The following is a 23,845-nucleotide window of genomic DNA, read 5'->3' as shown; positions in this document are numbered from 1 at the left end:
AGACAACAGCGCGCAACAAAAAAAATGCACAACAAATACACATGTGTGCAGTAAAAACAACAACTGTTAGCATTAACTAAATGAAAAAGAACTTCCACCCAGTGGCGAGCGGAAGAATGTAGGCAGTATGGGAGCAACACAAAAATGCTGGCATTCGCTGGGAAAATATGCCAAGTGTAGTATGCAGCGAAGGATATAATTTTTTCCAGTATTTATGCACCTTTTTTTTTTTGGTGCTTTGCAATTCCACAAAGTACTTATTATATGTGGTTGCATATTTGAGGAAAATGTAACATTGGTGGAATTGATGATTTGTAAATAACTCCGTAAAGTGAAGCTTCAATAAACTCTTATGTACTCAAAGTATACTCAGCATAAAAATATTCTATTGTAGCACTAAATAAATTATTCGTTTTGATTTGCGTAAAAAAATTACTAAAATTAAGCGCGTTCGATTCACCACTCATCTACTAAGTATTCTAAAAATCTTAAAAAATGCTATAAAATACACAAGGAAACTTCATGCCATGTAAAACTTCTTAGTATTCTCGTCATAGTTACAAACCTTCGTAAGTAGTTTAACCTATACCAGATGCTTCTTTTAAAGTATTTTGAAAGGATAAGTAAGTAGGGAATAGAGATATAAAGTCCTCTCTCGGCGAACAAAAACAAAACTCTATAAGTCACTCATTATTCCCGTCCTGCTATATGGCGTAGAGACATGGTCGATGACAACAACTGATAAGTCGACGTTACGAGTTTTCAAGAGAAAAGTTCTGCAGAAGATTTTATTTTATGTATTTTATTCTCTTGAAACATACATAAATATATATGTATATAAAAATTTTAGCTAAGGGTTTTTTGCATCACCTATGTCTACCCGTCCGTCTGTCCGAGGAAGTTGTAACTGGCGAACAATAGCGATATCATAATGAAATGTACATTTCATTGAGAAAAATCAACGACGAGTGCGGGTATAGCCGTAATCGGACAAAAAACGACATTAATCGAGGATTTATGAAGTGCCACACTTACGCACCAAATAATGATAGAAAATCGTAATTGGTACAGACTATTACAATAACAATGGCCACATGTACGCGAAATGTTAAATACAAAATAGGTGAAACTTCGCCCTCTACTAGGTTTTGTGTACATATCTCATTAACCACTAAAGCTACAAGAAGTAACATAAATTCGCTTAGGACAAATAATATAAGAATCTATATGGACGGTGTTATCTTAGGTTGGATGGCTGATCAGAGCACGTGTACTGATAAATGTAGTCCTTTGTGAAGCCGTTGATAATAAGAAGTCCGGTGATCGGACTTACAGATTGGCGTTAGACGCTCTTCGACCAAATGCCGCCTCTACCAACCCAGGGTTCTACCAAATCCAAATAAAGTATCTCCTACTCTAAAAAAAGTGAAGACCATTTAGAATTACCCAGAATGCATTAGATTGGAGGCGACCTGCCCTACATTCCTACCTACAGTGTTAAAATATAATATATGAAATTGGTTTATACCAACGCCCTTTCCCTATATAACGGTTTAGTTAAAACCACGATAAATCAATAACAAATGCGCGAGAGGCATATAATTTTACGCCTATAATCATAAATGATGAGATTATAGGCAATTAATCGGAAACTTTCGGTTACACCTGAGCTTAGCCCTTCCTTACTTGTTTATTTTAACTGTTGTGGAAAAATATCTACTTTAAATTTCGCACCTTCTCTTTAATCCGAAGGTGCAAAATATAAATCTATTTCACCTTTGTTTGCATTTTATCAAGTTTCTGACAACTACTTTTGTGCAATTCACAAACTCAGTGTTAGCACGCTTTTAGCTCAAAGCCCGCTGGGTAAGCACAAAGGGCGCGTCTTCACTAATTGCAAGCGTTGCCATAATACGCGGGGCGAGTTAGGAGCTAAACACGCGCATATGTATGCGCATATGTGTGTATCAGTGATAAGATCATCATCGTTGCGTCTATTAGTTCACAAAAACACTCATTAAGATATAAACAACGGTAATTTGTGGCATGTAGTTATATAATTGTCCCCTAACTAAAGCAGAACTAATCCATTTTGGGTTGGTGGTGGTCCTTTATATTGACCATTTGATGAATAGTAATAATAACATAACCAGCTTCTTAGGAAGGAGAGAACGGATGTAAACTTTCAGATCGATATCTCAAACACTGAGAGATTAGTTAGCGTATAGAGAGTAAAAAGTCATCATTTGTCAAAAGACAACAGTTTGCCACATATGTATGTAAGTAAATCAATCCTCCCATTTCTTAAGCTATTACCTCTTTTCGAAACTTTTTGTCAAATACAGGTTCAGCTTCCTCTGAACCATCTTTTACGTCGTGCAGTTCCAAACTGAAATTATATTTTTAACTAACCACAGTTTTCACAAAGTTTTTAATGAATTTAGAATATTTAAAAGTTGGACCATTTCCTTATTTTTTCGACCTGTCTTTAATTTAAAATATTTAAACTATTTCGACAACAATAATATGAATGCGATCCCGTACATACATACATACACATATGTAGTTAAGGGACATTAGAATCTACTCCTCAAGCTCCAAGTTGCAACATTTTACTTTACAACAAACAAAAGCAACGGAAATACTCAATTAAAGTGGATAATTATGAGATCCTTGCGAAACATACAGCCGGCTGTATGACACATACGTACATATGTGTACATATATATATATATATTATTTAAAGCACCGGTATGTACATATGTACATACAATCCTCTGAGTGGTTAAAGCAGGCTCTGGCTGCCAGCCCTACAACTGGCTAAGTGGCGCTCTACTTCGCCTGCTCTTGCTGTTGTTGTTTACGGAGAATGATGAAAAATGTTGATAATTTCGTGTATAATGACGTTGACGCTGGCGGGTGCCTCAAAGCGTTAAGCGCGCTAATTACAGAGTTTGAGCGCGTTGCATGCTACACACACGCACAAGCGTATCGCGCCTGCAGGTGTGTTTGAATGAAGTATAATATTTTGTTCAAGCACGCGAAAGGACCTTCACTTTGTGACAGCTTCACGGCAAAGAAGGAAAAATATATACATACATATTATAAGCTGTTATGTGTAGATTTCGAGAGATAGAGATTTAATTTTGAATATGAGAAAATTAAGGTGTGAATTTCCATAAAGTCTGCATGCTACAGATAAATAGCTAGGTGATCCACTAGTCACGCTTGACAGCACATACTCACGATAGGCATGATATGATGTCCTCGAGCTGAAATTCATTCCTTTTGCTGAAAAAAACATAACTTTCAAAATGGGGTAATTCTCATAAGAATTTTTATGTTGGCATGAACTTCGTCCACTTGAAAATTTAACCACTTTTGTGCAAGGAATTTCGACAAGATCCTTAAAAACCTGAGCAAAGTCTTTAAAAACCCGCAAGATCAAGATCTGGAGTGCGAGACTGAAGAAAGGATTTTTATTACTGATAGATAAATAATTTGCTACTTATACTTGACACCAAACAGGTTATGATACATCTAAACTTATACCTAAAAGAGTTTTGTGTTTAAAAAATATTACGACAGTTTTGTGTAGGCATGAGTGCTCATCTTAGTCAAATGTAGATTTATGTTTTCTTCAATTCCGAAACCATGAAAACCAAATATTTCGAATATGCTGCACTCGTTAACTTTGTGTGCTGGAATGGTGTTCGCTTTTAGGGAAGTAAATGTATGTATGTACTATATTGAAACATATGGAATATTATATAATCCTGAGATGACGCTTAATTTATTGTCAACTTTGCAATCTATCACCCAAGAGATGGGTTTCGCCATAATCAACTAAATCATCCATAGTATTGCCCAGGTAAAAACTTCATATGATACTCAAGTATTACAAATTTTAGCATACTGGCGCTGATATTCGCAGAAGAACAAAATACGTTCACTTCATGACTCAATTTCTGGCAATCGAAGACTGGTTTGTTTTATGACAGGACATTAATGTAAAATGCGTAATATAAGGGTTTGGTTTTTGTTTTGTATCTAATACTAATATGCTACAAATACTTGTTTTATTATTCAAATATCTGAAATATATAAGAGACCTCTTTAAAGTACAAAATGTGAAGAAATAACTCTTTAGCCCACCTCATCAGCATTTAAATCTACGTTTGTAATGGCAGGAACTTCGTTAAATTGCGGCGAACAAGGACTACGGGAAATAGTTAATGAAGATATAGAAACTTTATTAAAAATACACCACAGTGACACCATTTATAATGACAAGTGAGTATTTATTAATCCCCCAAGGAAATTATATCACAACCCAATCCTCCACCAGCCGTAAAGCTAGTGGAGTGTGAATGTATGGTTAACATATTAGAAGATTGCTTTTATTCCGCATTTTGATTTGGTTTTTATATCCCTGTGGACAATATGTATGGAATATAAACTGTATTTCCATCAGCGTTTTGGCACGAAGAGTGGCGCTAAAGGAATACATACGACGTTTGAAATTATGTGACCTAAAGAGCGGAAAGCGCACAGTGAAATAGTGCAAGAGAATAAAGAAGAAGTAAAGTATTAAGCTGGTTCGGTTATAAAATATACAATAGAACAGGAAAATTCGGGAGAGAGGGATTTGGGACTTTAAAGAATACTTCTTTCCCTGGTGCCATATGTAATAATAATCGCTAAAGAGTAAAGGAGAGCTTTTTAAAGAGCATAAAAAAGTGAGGTGAAAACCTCAATATTTTATTTAGAGGGGTTTTAATCCAAATTTAATTTAATAAACTAAACCTTGGTTGTTCGGTTTGGAGAGACAACAGAAAGTTAAACCCTTCTTTGAATGTATCCGCTTTTATTATCACAAAGAGCACATTATTGAATTTTTAACTTGCCTCTATACTACTCGCCTTTGGAAAGACTATTTAGAAGTGGAGGTTATTAGCGAAGTTCCATTCGACAAGTTAATTCTAAATGTCTTAGTTATTTGTTAGGAAATAATATTTCCTCCCACAAACTCAATTAAGAGAATTTCGAATAAAACTCTCAGGACAATTCAATTAGCATAAGATTAAATAGTGGATGGAAAGTTTTTTCTGGAAGCACCCAGTAAAATTGCAAACAGCTAGAGATTGTAGGTGATTCAAATTATCTAACCGATTCTTGGCGGACTTCTGTGCTTATAAAATATAACGACAAGGCATCATGGTCCTCCCTTATCTTCTTCTGTTGCTTTGACAAACGAATAACCTTACTTTCTTTCGCAATATTGCGAGAATAAGAAACCGAGTCCACAAAAGAGGGTAAAGTAAAGAAGGTCTACAAGAAGAACTTCGCGGCAACGAACTTTCGTCCACTAAATCTCACAGCAACTTTGTGGCATAAGCTTTTGACTTTTTAAGTAAGACTTCTTAAGTATCCTTTCCAAATTTTTCTGACCGCTATATTTTGACATGCGTGTAAGTTGCTTGGAAGCTAACAACGCGTTACTGACTGTCCACAAACGATAACCCATTTTTTGGAGCAGCAAGTGAGGCCATTTATCGCACACGCGCTAAGCAGGACCAACATTCATACATGCATGCATACATACTTATGTCCAACAACCTTTATTACTTAGTCCACGGATCCCGACGCTAACAATCTATTTACCGTTAGTGCACTCATTCGCTACGTTGTAGCGTCGAAAAGTAATTTATACATACTTACATACTTATGTGCAAATGTGCACATTCATACATATATATATAAAACACATACACGTATGACGATCCAACATCAATGCAATAATTTAAACTTTGACGATACGCAGCTATTTCGCTCCGCTCCGTGCACAATACGCTTTTACTTTTCAATTTACGAGCGCACCTCCTGTGGGGATTACGCACAGCAGCACCAGCCGCGTAAGTGATAATAGAAAGGAAGCATAGGACAACAGCAGCAGCAATGGCAATGCGACAAAATCGATATTGCATTTGAGTTTGGGACAGCTTTTATCGGCTTCATTGATACTTTTTTCGCTACTTTCCTGGCAAATGCTTTAGTACTTTCGTCAGGGGTCGAAAAGTTTTAGTCCGCACGAAATGTTTTGCTGCCAATAGGTAAAGAGTGACGTGTTTGAATTTAATTGCGCTGTAAAAATGTGAAATAGTAAAAATTTGGGGGATGCTCGTCGCAAAACAGCGTAGAAATTTCACCAATGTTAAATTATGTGCTGAAAATCATTATTGTTGCTATATTTTTTGTTGTTGTGCACTTCCACGTACCGCCTCATATAATGAATTTGAGAGCACGCAGCTTCCAGTTTTATGTGCTAGAGTTTTTCACCCCTTTTTCTCGAAGCCGCCAAACGAAAGGGTGTGTCACACACCCAAACGCACGCAAATTAACCTTATGCATGTATATTTGGTTGTGTGCGTTCATTTATTATTTTGTAATTCATTTTAGTTTTTTTATGGTTTACCACAGGAAAAAGCAGCAAAAAAATGCGTTGCAAAAATGTATCGCAGATTTTGTGGTCGCAGCTCACCTCTCCATCTCGCGTCTTACCCTGCAATTACCGCGCTCTTGCTAGCCGCCTGTTTTTCGTCCCCTTCAGCGTTCTTTACTTCCCATTTCTTGTACTATGTGTCAAAATAATCTGACAGCTTAATTATACGAGTATACGCGCTATGCTTGAGATATTCATTTGCGCGTACGACTACATTTGTGTTTGTGTATATGCATTACGACTCTGTACGAAACAGTAATAATTTTCGCGCTGCCGACGATCCCCTCGGTGACATAAAAGCAACGGAAATGCTGCCACTGATGCTGCCGAGAGGGTTAAATGCGTACACGTACTCACTCCGAAAGGGCTGCCGTTGGGTATTTATGACACTATACTTAAGTGCTTGTAGTATTTATTTACAATTTTTCATTTTAATAAACATTAATTTACTTTGTTGCATTGTAGAAACGCGTGCGATCTGTTGGTAAAGATTCTGAGAAAATCTATTAAATTCAAAAATCGTGTTATCGAAAGAGACTAATTATTGTATATTTTATATATTATATACTGTCAATGATTGATTACATACATATGTACATATGTATAAACATTCATGAGTCAGAAAAGTAGCTAGTAGTATTAAACCGCCTAGAATTTATGAATGAACATAAAACAATTTTCATTGACTAATAAGATTAAGGAAAACCCTTTAAAAGTGACTTATTGAAAGTTCGAAACGAAGAAAAATACATACAGTGTGTTTCAAATCAACAACATCGAAATTAAAAGTGTCATTTTCGGATCTTACCTATATACGTTTATATGTATGTATGTATGTATATAAGGAGATGTAAATGCCGGGATATTTCGTCTAATTCAAAAGAAAAAAATCACGAAAAAAGATTTACTGTACTCAAGCAAAAGTTAGTCGACAAATTTTGTGAGTTTTCCTCTATCTCCAAGTTCTCAATCTCGAAGATACGGTTCTGTGATATATGCAATCAGCCGGTTTCATATCCTATAGCCGAGAGCATTTCATATTTCTGGGTGATTTTTCTCGCTATTATTTTACCTCTTTCTTAGCCTCTTCTGCAATATATTAGAATAATGAAACCAATCTGGTACAAAATATCTGTTGTGGTAACGGCAACATTAGTTGTCATTAATGACATTAATTGTCTTTTGCAGCTTGGAAATTCAAACTCCAGGAGATATTCGGATGCATGGATGTTCGATTATTGTTATATAAAACATTAGTAAAATCTAGTGCTAGAAAAAATTTTGAAATTTATAATATCTTTTAGCCGTCGAAATTCAGAATCATCCTTATAAACTTTCGCTCCGTTCTGAACTTTCACAGTCATAAAATTACCACTTCAGTTCTGCTAACATAAAATTTTTAATTGGTTGCAAGTTTATGCTGCTATTAGTTATTTATTAAATAATTGGAGTGAATGGTTAAAGTTAATGAGCAAATAAACAATAAAGCAAGTAAAGATAGAAAAGGGTTTCGCATGGAATTTTTAATACTTAGACCTTTTCCAAATATGGGAATGGTTATGATTTTATATATGTTCGTATATAAGTAAATAAATTGCCTACACATACTCAAAGTAAAACAAAATTTCACTAAAATCGGCAAAATTTGTTACAAAGCCATAGAATTTGTGTAGTAATTATTTGTGTTGCATAAATTATGTTGCAGCAGTAAGTAAACGGAAGCATAACAAAGACTACAATTTTTGCCATTAGAAGCATACTTGTTAGCTGAGGAGAGGATATAGTTGTGTTAAAAGTCTTTAGCCTATGTATAAGGAATACATATCTATGAGGCAGTGGGGGACGTTGCCAACAAGGCTGTTATACATATTTCAAATATTGATGACAAAAAACTCAAGACTGTGTAACAAAACCTTTGCTTTGAGCAACGAAAACACCCAAAAAGCCCAAAAATCCTACGCAAACTGAACTCGTTCCACCTAAAAGTTCACATAGCTTTGTAGGACTCTCGCCTGTCGTCGGTCGTGGGTCATCGGTCGCCGGTAGCAGACAAGCAAAATGCTGTCCACTCGACTTTGTCAATATTATAATTGTGCAACCAAATGGAAATAAGTATTGCTCTAAGAGCGCCAAATAGCCAAAAATGAGCAGTGAATGGCGTGCGCACTCCATCTTCTGTCATATTCATTGACTTTTCGTCTGCCAAGCGGTAGAATATAGCCGAGCAAAACAGTAACAGCTAAAAACAAAACAATAATAATGTTCATTAAAAATGCATCAGCCTAGAAATCAACGTTGGCCTTTTAAATATTTGCTATGTTTTTGTTACTGTCATTGTTGTTGTTGTGCTTGCGCTGATGACCGACCATTCACTCAAGTGCCCTAAACGAAAGGTGAAACGACGGAAAAAAGACCGCTTAGCTTATTTATTTGTATTTGTTTACGTCCTGCCAGTTTTTCCAGTATCCTTGTGCGCTTTCAAGCAACAACAATTTTACGCAGCCTTTTTGCGGTCAATACGAGTGGTGTGCCAAAACGACGAAAGGACAGCAGCTCAAGCGCCACATATTTATAGTGCTCCGTCAACGATAGTCACCCAGCCGCATTTTAAACACTTAAATTCTTCAGAAATTTTTGTTTACACTTGACTTCATTTTATTACACCCAGTGCTTGAAAAAGTTGTGTAAAATTTACTTTCTTCCAGTAAAGTTTGCTGTTGATATAGTTTTAAAAAGCGGTAATGCTATTTCTGCCAATTGTGTCGATTTTATACGAGGAATAATGAAAAGCAAAGCGATGAGCCTGTAAAGCAGTTAAGATTTTCTTATTTAGATCTCTTTGAAATCAGTCGGTATTCGAACCCACCCAGTAGTTATACACTACAACGTTGGAATTATTATTATTATGTATATTAACACGCCTCCTTTTTGTTGCTTTTTTTTACAACTAATTGAATTTGGCATGTCTGTCGAAGCCTATTTGTCTTTCCTTGTACCAACTGAAACTATTTTACTATGTATACTTTATCACTTCTGCATCTATCTAAAACCTTTCTAATACCATTTATTTAGAACAGTAAACAATACATAAAGACCGATTACGTAGAAGACATCTTGATATGACATCCTCGAGACTTATTTCAATAATATAACAACAATACCTTACTAATCTTGAGTAGACTTCTGCTTTTGTAGAGGTATATGATAACAAGAAGTATAAACGTTGGTCAAAACTACCTAAATTCAACCGATACCGGTTAAATGTTTTCTATTTCCCTTTCTCATAGAAGAACGCCGATTCGTCTGGATAAAAACTGATATCAGATCTTCCCGATAGAGATGGGATGGGACATTAAAGGTTGCATAGTAGCTTACTGTTCCCCATTAGTTGATATATGTATCAAGTATAACAACTTTCAATTCGTAATATTTCAGAACCTGTACTCTTCGTCTCTTATCGAATCATTTTTATCTGTGAACGACTATGTAGTTTAAAACTCAATTTATTATACCAGTTTCTTTAACTTATAACAATTGTCAACAGTTTTCCATGCATACATTAATATGACCGATCATTGGGTTGTCAAAAACATGGAAAGTTGGACTTCTATAACATTAAGTTTCAGTGTTGGGTTTAAAAATTAATTTCGTATACGTAAGTATGTATATATATTTTGCTTACTTTACTTGTGTTGGTTTTACTTTGTTTGTATATTATATTTGTTGCTTCTTAGGTTTTTTTTCCAAAGCCACATTTGATCTGTACGTATATATATTAAAGCAATTGCCTCTCACCACCCACCGAGTTCACCCAGCAAGTATCCATTTCCGCTTTTGATGACCGATTTTGGTATTTAGAATTTTTACGTATTTTTATTTGTGCTTAATGCTTGGTTACATTACCTTCAAGTATACATACCAACATACTACTATTTTATATATACTACATCCACTGACTTCTGCTGTTTTTATTTTTATCGCATGACCTTTTTGCCGCCAAGTCGCCGTTACCTATCCTTCAAATTGTTCGGCTGTGAGTGAAGTAGCCTTTTCAGCGCTAAGGAAAAACAGCAAAAAAATTAAGTGGTTATGACTTTTTCGATGCTCAAGAAAGGCACAGAAAAATGTTTTTCTTCAACTTAAAGGAAGATTCACTTAAAAACTCAAATAATAAACAAACGGAAAGAGGTAATCAATATAACCGAGAGAGCGTACGGAGTGAGACAACATAAAATGCGCTCGTTTTATTTTAGAAGGTACCCGGTGTGGAAAACGCCTTTAGTATCTAATAAAACCAATTAGAATTTAAAAGTCGCTGAAGTAAAAGGCTACTTGCCTCGAAATGCCGAAGGACTTCTTGGTTACTGTAGCAGCAGAAGACGAATGATGACAAGTTGACAGACTTTTGTTGAATAAAGAATCGGGTATGTTTTAATAAATTAGAAACTTTTTTAAAGTCATCGCATTATTCTATTCGCTGTTGTTATCTCAAGCATAAGACTTAGAACAACTCACAATTCAAGTTTTCTTGATGATGACGCAATGTTAGAAAAGAAGAACTGAAGGCCAGGTATATCAAATTTAGGAAAGGTCTAGCTTTTAAACGTTTTTAATAATACTTCAATATAGTATTTTCTACAGCGCGACCCGGTAAATGGTGAAGGAGTGCAGACGACGATAATGACAGAGAAAGGACGTTCGAGGGAAATAATCTTCGTACTCTGCTTAAGATGAACAGTTAACGGATACGATTCTTAAAGTGGATGTTGGTTCTTAAACTAAAAGCGTTGTAGTAAAAAGTAGGTAAGAAATGTACCCCCTTTTATATATGTATGTATAGAGAAAGAGCGAGTGCGAATCTTGGACTTGCCTCTGAAATTCTGAATTCCTTTTGAGACCGCGTGATTGTGGAAAAAGAACTTTTATAATAGCTTTTACATATTTTTTTGTAGTCACTTGCACTTGAGCTGGAGTTGCAGAGCTCAAGCTTTATAAATTTTCGTGAAATACTCCTAGTATTAACTATTTTTAGATGCTTAAGTGAGTCTAAAATTTTGTTGAAGTATTTCTTTATATCGAAGTTTAAATGTGTATACGTCCTCAGCTCAGAACGAAACTCGCTTGAGAACTGAAGTGAATGAAGTTGACCCTTTATGATTTTGTTAGAGAGGACAATGTATGTGGCTACATAGGTGATCTAGTTCCGAGTACAATCCAGACAAGTAGATGCGATTGTCGTTGAAATATTAGTATTTCGTCGACAGCGAAGTTGATTTTACTGCCAATGGAAGGATACGATTTTGAACCCAACAGAAGTCGATGAACATTCTTATACTGAGTTAACACTGATTCTTATAAGAAAAAGCCATATTCTAACTTTAGTTTTGGCATATGTAGCTTTAATGTACAGTTTCCCAAAGTTCTCCAAGCAAGCACCCAAACTCATGGTAAGGATTTCAAGTAATCCTATTTACTTAAATAACATGGTATCAGTAGAGCAATGAAATGTGGGAACATTTTGTAGAGCAGCAAGTAATGCTGATTAATTGGAAGCAGCGGCAGACTATAAAGTAGACACAATTAATTTTTGCACAAAGCTTAAGCAGCCTGAGAGCAGTGTAACTCCACAAGGGAAAGCATAAAAGCCTGCGAAGGGAGAGAACAAATACAAACCGCAAAAAACGTAATAAATGCGACGGCTGTGTAAAAAGTTCGACTCAAAGGATAATGCTAAGCCAATTACGTTTTTTAGACAAGACAACGCAACAAAAATGCCAAAAAACGGTAATCAATGCGTAATAGAAAAAGTCAGGCATGTGGCAAAGTGGCTTACAGCCCGTTAAAGATCTATGTATGTGTGCATGTGTGTCTGCTGTTCGTTGATAGTGGGAATAGATCAAATCTTATCGCACAACCAGTAAAGCACATCAGAAGCACCAGCAGCCAACAAACTAAAAACGCTTACGAGACTGTTAGTCAAACACGTGTGCCGCCGCGCGGCAGCTAGTCAAAAATACGGCTGGTGGTGGTGTTGTTGCAGCCAGATACTCTCTTAAAATGCAGCGAGGCGTGCTAATGCGTTATTCTTTTGTGTGCGTATGCAATAAACGGTACGTCAGCACAAAAACAAAAAATTAAATAACCAAGCAAAAATCCCAAACCGACTTAAACCAGAGAAATTAGTGTAAAACTAAAATCCGATTTGGCAGACAATGCGTAAGAATGTGGCCGCCACCCGTCGTTCAGAGGATTGCGGATACACTTACAGATACATAAGTACTGGTATAACCCATATACTTATATGTATATTGTACTCATCTACCATTGCTTTATTTTGTTTTCGCTTTTCTTCTTTGGCTCGTCACTATTGTTGGCATACCATAGATTATACAGTAGTTTGCGATTAAATGTAGATGTTGCAACATGATATGCCCGGTTAGGATGGTCCCATGGGAATATTGCACGTTGCGGAGTGAGGCAAAATAATCAATTTTCATGAGGGGATGCTGCGTACATGTTGATAACTAATGCATGTCTAGTCGTCACTGCCACCACCACCACCAGTAGCGACGTTGCCACCCCTCCAACACTATTATCTAGCGCTCGGTCAGCGCCCATACAAAGATCAACTTGCTGCTAAGCGTATTCGGTAGCTGCGTAATGCAATTTTAAGTTGATTTCCTTTTATGCTGCTTTTTTATCAAGTGCGTCGCATCTAAACGATTTCTGACTGACCCCAAATACGACTCGTAAAATAGTACTCTTGAGTTTTGGTGCTGTAGAAGTGTTGTTCCTTTCTCATTTCTCACGTTTTTATAGACATATAGACATATGTACATATGTACATAACTTATTCTTTGTCTTAGAGCCGGGAGTCCTGCTTCCCCTCGAAGCGCTGATCATCAAACACTGTAATTTCTATAAATTTGTAATTTGCGCCGCATTACAAGTCTTTTAGTCAAATTAGTAAGATGAATTGGTTGTCACTTTTGATGGAACACGAAAGTTTTTTTCAGTGATATGTTAAGAACTTTTTCTAAGGAACAACCCTTACTAAAGAAGCTATACGAAATGATAGTGTGGTTACTTACCGAATTCACTCAATTTCGACACCTACCTACATATACAAGTAAGTACTATATAAGTATATTGAAATGGAAAACTAAATTTGTATCAAATATTAGCAGGCAAGTATATACTCATCATTATTTATTGTGAGAACTTGTTGAAAAGTATGGTTTTATGGTTTTGCGCTTACGAGCAATTTCATTGGATATGATTTCTTAAAAAAAAAAATAATTTTTGAAAGACCTGTTTAATTTAGTTTGAAGTGCAATCAAAATAATTTAGAGATATTGTCAAGATCAACTTCTTTCAATTGCGATCATTAAAAGTTGATCGACCTACACTGTTTTCATTGATAATAACAATGTCACCAGCTTCCTTTCGAAAGAAGTACGGACCGATAATTTCACCAGACTAAATCGCAATCGTTTTCAAGTTGATCCAAACCAAAATCAGCAAGTTCACGACATTTACGATAGGCGCATGGTTTCAGTTCTTGAGCGAAAAAAGTTTAATATCAAACTACAACTAATACAATCCAGTGGCGGGCGAAGTGTGAGATAAAAATAATGTTTAAGGAAAAAGGATAAATAAGATATTAGGAATAGAGATAATAAAGGCTAAGTGTTGAAAAGCGTATAAATACTTAACAACAAATAGATATATATCTATATATATATATATATATAATGGATACATATGAATACATAACAATGTGGATGAAAGCAAAAATCCTTTCTCAAAATCTGTCAAGTTGGTTTGAGACAGTCTCCATTCTTGAGAACGTCTTGGAATAGACAAATTGCGGTCTTCTGCAATATTTGCCTGAACGGCATCAATATTTACATTACTTCAAGCAGTTCTTTGTCCTATTGGCACTTGAACATTTTGTAAAGAAACAAAAAAACAACGAATAGCGAGCATAGCTGGATGGCTATTAGTACCATAATTTGGCGAAAACGCACAAAAAGTTCAATTGGATAACGATTATTTTGATAAAAAAAAAGAAATAATTTGTGAACGTTACAGATCATGACATATGTATTAGCGTTTTAACGTTTTTGGCCTAGGAGATATGTACGTTAAAACAATTAGAGGATGGAGCTATGAACATTTTTACAATTCCCTGTGACAAATAACAGTCTAATTTTAATTTAGTGCTTAGTTATGGCATATAGGTATAAAACGTATAAGTTTTCGGTTAATGACGTTTTGTGGGGGTGGCAGGGCTTCCATTAAGCTTACCTACGAACTTGTAATTTTTTTAATGCAACATGTGTACAAAGTTTCATCCAGATATCTCGTTTTTTACTCAAGTTAAAGCTTGCACGAACGGACAGCCATCCGGATTTCACCTCGTCTCTTAAGCCTGATCATTTTTATATGTATGTATTGTATATATATATATTCCATCTTTAGGTAAATGAAACACTTATTTAAAAATTACACTGTAGCAACATGTTCCAAGAGTATAAAAATACACACAAATTTTATATTTACATATTAAAAGATACTGATCATCTATTTAGGATTTATTCTTATAAAAGACTTTAAAATACACACCAAATATTCGAAAATTTACAGTTTTGATTTTCCAGTCATTTTCCGTAAAATTTTCTCTTATTAACTCCCAAATATAGTCCACAATACCTTATATCGATTTTAATAATTTCTCTAAATTTCCATATTTCCTTGATGGAAGTGTTCTGCTTGTTCTTCTAAATAAGCTAGTGTCTTATTTATAAATTTACTTCATTAAGAATTTAACATGGTCTTCTTTAAAAACTTTCCACATCCGATCATAGAGAAATTCGTATCAGTGATCAGCTAATTATAATTTAGAAAACCGTGCACTACTGACTGAAATTTAGTTTCCTTTTTTTCTTATTAACAGTTAACTTCGGGAAAATATCACAATTCATAATTTTTCATTAGAGGGCTTTTATTTTCACCTATGAATTCTCAAATATGTTAAAGATGGTTATCTGGTACCCTCCAAAGGCTCGAAACTGCAAACATTATTATTATTTTCTTTTTTTTGACTCGGTACCAGTCAACAAATAAAACTTAATACATATATTATACTATATAATATCCTAATCATTAAAATTAAAAATGTTAATAATTATTACAAAGAAGAAAAAACGTTAACTTAGGTTGCACCGAAGCTAAATACCCTTCACCGGTGCATTTCTGTTAGTAATTATGTGTTCAGTTTGTATGGAATCTATATGCTATAGTAATCCAATCTGAAAATTTTTTTATTATATTATTACCTTAAACAGTAATCCATGTCAAATTTCGTGAAGATACCACGTCAAATGTGAAAGTTTTCCATACATGAACTTGATTCCGATTATTCAGTTTGTATGGCAGCTATACGCTATAGTTAACCGATCGAAACAATTTCTTCGGAGATTACATTGTTGGCTCAGGAAATTATCTATACCAAATTTCGTGAACATATCTTGTCAAACGTGAAAGTTTTCCATACATGAAGTTGATTCCAATCGTTCAGTTTGTATGACAGCTATATGCTATAGCAATCCGATCTGAACAATTTCTTTAGAGATTATATTTTGCTTTAGAAAATAACCTGTGCCAACTTTTATAGAAATACATTGTGAAATGTGCAAATTTTCCTTACAATAACTTGATTCCGATCGTTCAGTTTGTATGGCAGCTATATGTTATAGTGGTCCGATACCGGCAGTTCTGACAAATGAGCAGCTTCTTGAAGAGAAAAAGACGTTTGCAAAATTTCAAAACGATATCTTAAATACTGAGGGACTAGTTCGTATATATACAGACAGACGGGCAGACGGACAGACAGACGGACATGGCTAAATCGACTCAGCTCGACATACTGATCATTTATATATATACTCTATAGAGTCTCCGACCCTTCCTTCTGGGTGTTACAAACTTCGTGACAAACTTAATATACCCTGTTCAGGGTATAAAAAGACGAAATAAACACCCATGTGGGGGTAATTTTTTGTCCTTTGCTTTTAACAAGTATTTTATTTTCAATAACTTAAAACACGAAAAACGTTAATTTTGGTTGTACTGAAGTTCAAATACCCTTCATAAATATTAAAGTTTCAATGAAAGAACTGCACCCTCACTCCGTCGGAAGGATCAAGTGGAGGAATATCCATTAGGCGCCATGTAGCGAAAAGAAGAAACGACTTAACTCTTTTAATATATACCCTTTTCAAGATACAAAAATAGTGGCTAGGCTTAAAACGTTGGTTGCCAGTGCATCACCAGTGCATCACCAGTGATCACGACAAAAATCTGAGGTGTCGGTGATACATTGGCACCTGGTGGTTAACGTGTTAAGTCAAGCTCGGTGTTTGCTTTAGTGCTAACCTCACTGTAGAAAGTCCATTCATCAATATTTTCTAATAGAAAATAATTTTAGAAGGACGTTGGGAATTTCGTGCGCAAGTTGAGGCTGGAACGTGTAAAATTTCAAACGTGATTAGAGTAATACTACGTCGAGTCTGTATGAGCCATGTAAACTCTGCAGTACCATCTTCAAGAAGTGAATTATTATAGAGTTGGTCATATTTGAAGTAAAAGGAATTATCACATAAAGTCAATTTGATTGACATTATTTCTATCTAAGGAATTAAAGTAGTTTCCTAGCATGTGTGGTTGTAAATTAGATTTCAAGACTGACTGACTGAAACGGCCTTAATTTACTAGTTGACTCATTTTTACCATAATTTCTTTGGAAATAATTTATTGATCAACTGAATTTAAGATCAAACATTTATTTACAAAGTTAGTAATTGTAAACCAATTCCTCTGAAACTGACAGTTCTTTAGAATTCGCAACTAAAAACCACTCACATTGACGCTAAAGCTACATATTTATGTGTAACGTTAACAGATCTTAAAAGCTTTCGAAAGAAGCAATAATTGAAAACCTTAAAAGTCAGTGAAATTTCGTAAATATTTATTTTCAGAAGTATGTCTGTAACCGCATATTTTTGTTTCTGAATCCACAATGTCACAATTGACTGCAAAGTGCATGAAAACCCGACGCATAACTCCTTAATTATGGCGGTTAACAAACAAATTTACGAATATGCCGTATATTTCACAAAGTAAACAACAGAGCTTTTTTTTTTGATAATTTACAACACCACACATACAACCACATGTTCCCAACATGTGATGATTCAGAGCATTCAATAACATCAACATTGGCAGGTCCATTGAAGAGTGGGAAACAAAGCCATGGAACGTACGAGATGATGAGTACTTTGAAATGCTTATCCAAGCTGTCGCGAAACACGCACATCAACATAAAGAAATGTCAAAAAGATGTGCGGCAGCTACAGTTAGCGAACCGCGCAGACGAGCTTACGCACTCAGCCAACAACGCGCCGAGACGCATCGAACGGTTAATACAATACTGGTTTCAAAGCGCCGCCGAAATGAATGACACTTTGCTTTGCCAAAACAACAACAATGACACCTAGCAGATAAACCGACCGCGGGACTGGTTATCAACAATGCGACAAAGTGGCAAGAGACAGTAATATGGAACGTAGCGCTGACGGAGCTCAGAGTATGCAGAGGAGGAAATGTTGTAGTGGTCATTGAATTAGTGCGACTTTTTATAAATATAAGCGAGTATTTCTGGGAATCACTTAAACGCAATTTAGCACCAATGCGCCAATTGCCGGCAACCACCACTGGTCCGCAATTTACAGCAGCTCTGAAATATTTTAAATTTCTTGACTGGTCGATTGGTTGTCTCTAGCCGTTTGTGGTGCTTGCTGTGCCTCCAGAGTTGGTACAAACAATTAACACCATACAATTTATGTTGTAAATTCAAAATAATGTTATTGTTTCTATAGAATATTTGTGCAACGACGAGTCATCCCTTTTCTGAGCACACACTATAGCCATGAAGGTAATGCCATTATTTTTTATACAAACAAATGGTGTAAAGATTTAGTATGACACATCAAAAAATTAAGCAAATAAAAATTCCTAAATTATGATAGGCCAGGATTGTGATTGTCATATTAATATTAAGGTACTACAATTCCCTTTAACTGAGTATAAGTAGATAAAGGTGGTCCACACAGCAGATATGTTCACATTTTTGTACAGTTAATCTGTGTCAATCGACATGTGGGATTTTTACAGACTGACGGGATAATTTGAATTGACTTTGTTTCTAAGTTAGACCAAACTCTATACCTTAAACTTCGAAACTTCAGCTTTGGGAGCCAAGACCCAAAAAATAGCTCACCCTAATATAACAGATCTTTTATTTTATATTGTTGTTTAAATTTTTTGTTTGTTGATTCCTTTGACGGATCGATATGAATTTCATTATCCTCTTAAAGTGGATATAATATGACTTATTAAATATATAGAAACAGGAATTGTTACCGAGACCTTGGAAATTACTACTTAATTTACGAAATAGAAATTGACGTGTATTAATTTTATGAAAACTGGTATTTAGACCACCTTGTATGTATATGTTATAGCCCTCTTGAAAAAGCGCATGAACTGTCATTCTAGTGATAGTTTATAGATTATACAAATAATATTTTCTCAACTTTAATGTATGCACATCAATTTTTCGGTATTGAATATTTGGAAGTTCAACTTAACACGTATCAATGTGATCTGTTTGACAGTATTTAGACACAACGGACATACTAAAGTCGCTTACGCAAATTGTCAACTGTCACGAGACGAATTTTCGCTGTAAAACAAGTTCGTATGTTCATATCTTCTCATTTGTACGTGCATAAGTATGTGAAGCTTTCAAAAAAGCGCGCGAAATAATATCTCGGTTACTTTAGCATGAGGACAGTAGGTACGAGTAAGTCGCGAATTTTTCATGCGCACCCGATCCGCTTTGTGTTGTCAAAATATTTGCTCACCTCTGTCGTCTTTGTCACTTTTGTGCATACAATAGTTGAGGTGTTGCGGATATTGGTGAGGTTGGTAGGAAATGGAATGTAATATATGGTATGTAAGTAGGTGGATACAAATTTTCGGTCATCTACTAATGTGTGATGATTAAATATTATTTATTTTAAATCCTATTGATAATTAATTTTATTTCGTTATTTTAAAACTTGCTGTTGTCTAACTCAGAAGATTGGGCTCTCTCAACAAAATATGCGAAACGGAAATAAAATACTGGAAATAACAGAATGTGAGGCCATTTTTTAAAATGAGAAATAATAAATTTTCACGGGTTCCGAGGTTCCGTATAATCTTCAGCAACCTGTCTGTTAAGAAATTGCAGTCCTTACTGCTAAACCCTATAATTTGCGAATAAATAAAAAATTAAGGAAAATGTGTGTTGAGGCAAAAAATACAAGACTGAGGAATTTTACTAATCGTAATTTTCGTAATAATGGAGGAAACTGTTACCTTCTCCTGAATCTTTTTCCTATCTACATGAAGATTTCAGTATAAGAATTTGATTTCAAACGAAAAACTTGCTACGTTATACTTCACAGCTCTCAGCTATCGTTTAGTGACATAAACGAATCGTTCTCATTTCTATGGCAGTTTCATGAAATGAAAGAAGATGAACTCGATGCGGCTGTAAAAAAGGATTGCGTTGATGTATCTGATAAGTCTATGACCACGCCTACTTCCCATTTAACACAGTTTTAAGTTTCGTTTGATTATTTTACTTTCTAGAAAGAAATTATCATTTGCCACAGAATGTTCACATAATCAATTTTTTATTTTTTCTATTTAAAGTACTGATTAAAATGAAGGTTTCTATAAAAAAAAATTTTATCACGGTTCTTAGTTCTTAATAACATACTAGAAAACCGTAACGACAAAACTTCTAAACTGCGGCTGGAAATATGAATAAGTGATTATTATCTATTTACAAATATTTCTAGACATTTCTTCTGAAAGATTCAACACACAATTAAGGTGTAGAAATAGTTCTGATTCTGTTGTTCTGTTCTGATCTTACGAAATTGAAAAAAAAAATGGTTTTTAGATAACCATGTTTTCCAAAATAAGACTTCACATCTGGAAATACCAGACTATATCATTATGTAGCAATTTTTTGAAAATTTTTATGTACGTCTAGTTAAGATGTAATCCGTCGGTATCGGTAGTGAGACGTAGTTGTACCGAATTAGTTTAATGCACCTAGGCATTTGTGAACTTGATAACAAAGGTCATTACCCTCCATTATTTACTATCAAGACTCTGTAGTCTGCTTAAACCTCCTCCTGCGACAGACACTTTTCGCTCCATAATTTCTCACTGACCCCACTTATGCATACATATGCCATTTCTCATCGTTGCATGATAATGCTTATTTGTTCGTGCAGCACATAAATCCCTGTAACGGTAGCAAGTTGTTGCAACACCATGTCGTTACATGTTTAACATGATGTCAGTCAGTTTTCGGTACGTTTGCAGATTTGCCATTCTTATTTCCTCGCTTTTTTAACAGTTGAGGTTCGTGGCGTGTTATAACAACAAGAGCAGAACGTTGTGTGTGGAACGTTGTTCGGCAAATACTCGCCGTAGCTGTCAATGTTTTAGGGCACTAATGTGGCAGCATAACCAGAGAGGGGTGTCATGGGGGCTTATGTCTGTAGGCAGTCAGTGGCGTTTTGCTCCTTGACTATTTGCAGTAAATGCGCTTGCCGCCATTGTTGTTGTTTATTTATTGTTGATGGCCCATCACTTCGTGCTTTGTGAGCGAACAATCAATTGTTTATTCGCTCGTTTTCGCTAGCATCTAATCCTCATGACAGCAACAACAAATTGTTTAGGAACGCACTCTTTTACCCTTATTTGTACTGTGCTCTGTGTTATGTGAGTACTATATGTCCAAATAAACATATTTTCTAGCGCATATTTGTCGCCAGCGTCCTTTAATGCCATCAAAGTGTATCTCTGACATTGCCTGCAATATTTATTAGCGGATTTGTTAGCGATGAGCGGCTATTTTAGAATTTCGAAATTTTTATATTTTCAACTCTTTTTGTTTCGTGTGCTCACATTGCATCGTGCAATATCTACATATATAGGAATTTATTTATGTTGCAAATAGACATTTTCGAAGCGAATGATTGACATTTTGTTGACTTCATCCTTTGGCTCATATGTGGACTTGTTTTTGTTGGTGTTATTATTTTGCCAACTCCTACATATGTATGTATAAATTAATACAATATGCGCGTAGAAATTCCGCTATGAGAGTGTTAAAAATAATTGGTACAAACTTTTTGGCGCCCGAGCGTAATATTTACCTACAAAAGATTTTGACATATAACATACATATGTAACCACAAAGTATGTATGTATATATGTACATATGTATGGTATACGATTTGATAATTCAATCAGATTTTGTATGATGCTTAGTAGATTATTAAGAGGTTGCTTAAATCAAGCGATGAGTCACACAATCCAAGATGAATCTGAGTAGCTACTTTGTCCTATGTTCGAATAATAACAAAGCAATTTAGGGGTATGGTAAGACTTTGTAATTTAAAATTCACGCAAAAACCCATTCGCCGGAATTTTTTTTTTTCTTGTTTGATATGATTGTCAAAGCCTTCAGTGACAATTGCTTGTCGCGAGCCAGTGTTTTTGATTGGTACAACTTATTCACAGGGGGTCGAGAACGACGTCCATTACAGCCATCAATATCCGCTGATGACCAACACATCAATAAAATAAAGCAATTGTTGCTTGAGAATCTACGATTAACAGTAACCTTGAAATATCGGAAGGATCAGTGAACAGCATTTTGAAAGATCGTAGGACCCGAAAAAAGTGACTGAAAGAGTGATTGTTTCCAAATTTACTCAATGTTTTCGAAAAACAGCGTCCCGTTAACGTCTGTTAAACAATGCTTTCCGACTACCAGAATGTCATGAAATGTTTTATTATAGTCGCTAAGTCATGAATCTATGCTTACAAACCTGAAACTGACGATCCATCGGCCGAATATCGTGGCGAACGAAACCGAAAAACCATGGTAAATCAGGTCAAAAATCAAGGTTTTTTTTGACAGTTTTCTTCGACTATCGAGATGCACTTGTGCGAACTCTTTTCGACCTGCCAAACTGTCAACAAGGAATACCGTTTGGATGTTATACGTTGTTTGTGCGAAGCTAATAATATTCGTGCACCACGATCATGCATCGTCAAATACTGAATTGATTCTCTGTGATTTAGCTTCGTGTGACTTCTTGCTATTCAGCAAACTCAAACGATCACTCCAAGGTAACGTTTTTGAGCCAATTAGCGATTCTACACGTGAGTCACTACACGCATTGAAGGCTAGTCCGGAAATTGACTTTAACAACTGTTTCAAGTGGAAAATACACTGCCCAAGTATATTGTGGCCAAGGGGATGACATACATTTTGCAGTATTAAGACTTTTGAAAAAGAGGATGGAGTACTGTGCAGAAGATAACGCAAGTGAGAAAAGCGATTTTTTTACATATGATTAAGGAGCTCACGATTTCCGGCCTTTGAACAAGTATCCTTTGGGTAGCCAAAGAATATCGCTTTGACGGCGAGCTAAAGTGAGAAAGCAAACCATCCCTTCCAAATGTTTGGGACCCGCTACGTAAAAAACGACCCTAGAGAAAAATTACCAACAGCCTCGGATGAGAGCCCCCCTTTTGATGACGGCCATGGCAAACGAATTAAGGATTACGATTTGAGGGCATGCACCTGGAATGTTCATTTAATTAATGGGGAAAGAGTCGTCGTCCAGCTGGCTGATGCCCTTGTGAAAATAAAGGCTGACATCACCGCCTGAAACGAGTATGTCCTCGCGGCATTTACTAGAGACAAAGGGAGAGAGACTCAGTCGCCGAGTCTGGCATTCACCTCAATGGATCAAAATCTATGCACAATCCACATCAAAGCGAAGCTCATAAACATGTCGCTGATTTGCGCCCACGCCCCGACGGAAAATATGGACGATTTGTGAAAACTTGGTATAAGGGAACTGTGGGACGGAATTTCAATCTAATTAGGTACAGCTGCAAACGAATCCACTGGTTTTCCGAAATTACAAAAGAATCGCCGGTATGCTAAGGAGTATCGTGTCGCAGCAGAAAAAAAGCTGACTACCTATCTCCCAACGTTACAATCGACAACAACACGCACCGGATGGGATAGATACCGAGGGTTGAAGAGGGAAGCGAGATGCATGTGCAGGACAGATCATACTAAAATTATGGAGGGAAAACTTCTCTAGCTTGCTGAATGGCAGTGAAAGC

Source organism: Bactrocera latifrons, unplaced genomic scaffold (assembly GCF_001853355.1).
Source record: "Bactrocera latifrons isolate USDA-ARS-PBARC rearing strain unplaced genomic scaffold, ASM185335v1 scaffold_42, whole genome shotgun sequence".
In the NCBI taxonomy this organism is placed as follows: domain Eukaryota; kingdom Metazoa; phylum Arthropoda; class Insecta; order Diptera; family Tephritidae; genus Bactrocera; species Bactrocera latifrons.
Note: the sequence above shows the minus strand (reverse complement) of the source record.